This window comes from Cryptotermes secundus, unplaced genomic scaffold (genome assembly GCF_002891405.2).
Source record: "Cryptotermes secundus unplaced genomic scaffold, Csec_1.0 scaffold419, whole genome shotgun sequence".
NCBI lineage: Eukaryota > Metazoa > Arthropoda > Insecta > Blattodea > Kalotermitidae > Cryptotermes > Cryptotermes secundus.
The window spans coordinates 255,053-256,651 of NW_019738877.1; positions in this window are offsets into that span (position 1 = coordinate 255,053).

A 1,599-nucleotide genomic window follows, 5' to 3' on the forward strand; every position below is an offset into this window, starting at 1 on the left:
AAAGCGATGCAACTCCTGAAGAACATAACACAAGATGACCTGCAGCACTGCTTCCAACAGTGGAAAATTCGCATGGAGTGGTGTAGGGATCGTGGAGGGGACTACATTGAAGGGGATAACATTTTGATTGTCTGATTTTTTATCAATAAAGGGTTAGAGCATGAATCCGGTTTCTTTATTGCCGCACCTTGTATTTTGGTGAGCTGACTAATAAATGAATAGCAGTTGCTAGTCAGGAAGTTCATTTATTCCAAATTTTTGTTTAGATATGTATTGGGGAATTCTAGTCACAGCTTGAATGATGTTTCCATCAAACTGTAAATTCACTTACAATTTCTTTATTACAGCCCATCACAACACAACAATATAAAGGTGAAGGCTAAAATCAGCTTGCTACATGTTTCGGCTATTAAAGCCGTCATCAGGCAAACACATGACTACCATATTCACACACCACTGAACTGCAGTTATGATGGTAAAGCTGGACACTTGATAATACATTATAAAATACATTAAACTTATTAAAACTAAAGTTATGACATAAAATAAGGTTAAAACTGTTATGTGATATTCTATATCATCAAGTCAGTATGTTGCAATTGTTGTTATATTCCCGCAGACATAATGGCGTATTCTAGACTTTTATACTTTTAATAAACTGCTTGGAGGCCCATGGTATAGATGTAGTATAGTTTTGACGTTAATTGTTTAGCCAGTGCCTCATCTTACAATGTATTTGACCGTTCTAGAGGGAATATAGATTGTTCCCTACAGAACAGACAAATACAAGTACAATGTAAGATGAGGCACCGGCTAAACAATTAACATCAAAACTATTGTCACATGTTGAGTATGGCATGCGACAAATAACTTTACGTAGGTCTTAGATTTAGCGAATCTTTATTGGACACTCACGCTTACACACCTTACAATTAGTACCACTTGCAATGTCACTTGACTTCTGGCCCAATACTCCAATGCGACCTCTTTAACTATCCTTGGCTGTGGTTGGATCTCAGCTATCTCTGACGGCGGCTATTCCAAGACTGTCTTCTTGCTGTCTTCTTCTATATCGTATGGCGTCTAGGTTCCAACTAACTTGGCGAATGCCTTCAACCCTTTTTATAACCTCGGCCGCTGCTCTGCCATGAACCCTCGTTATAACCATGGAGACTCATCTCCTGTTAGAACTACAGTACCGCTATTGTTATTTCCTATGCAACGGTCTATTCTACCATTTCCATGGAAGTCTCTCTTCTGGGTTCCGAACATGTGACACTATGTAAAGAAACTGTATATACTCGTAATAACACAACAGGATGCACGAAATGAAAATTGTAAATTCACTTGTTGGCACTCAAAAAATACATATGGCTTTAGCATTAGTCAGCCCAGAAAATGAACGGAAGGTTGTAATGGTGAAGTGTGAAGGACTTTTTAATATTCAGTAGGTGCATCACACTTCTACATCCTCAAATATTTTGTGCATTGTTAACTGTATTTTGGGAAAAAAGTAAAACATATGCCTTGTAGATCATATCTTCAAGCGTTAAGAAACTATTCTGGGTTCTGAAACCAAAGTCCCTACCCATCAGATAT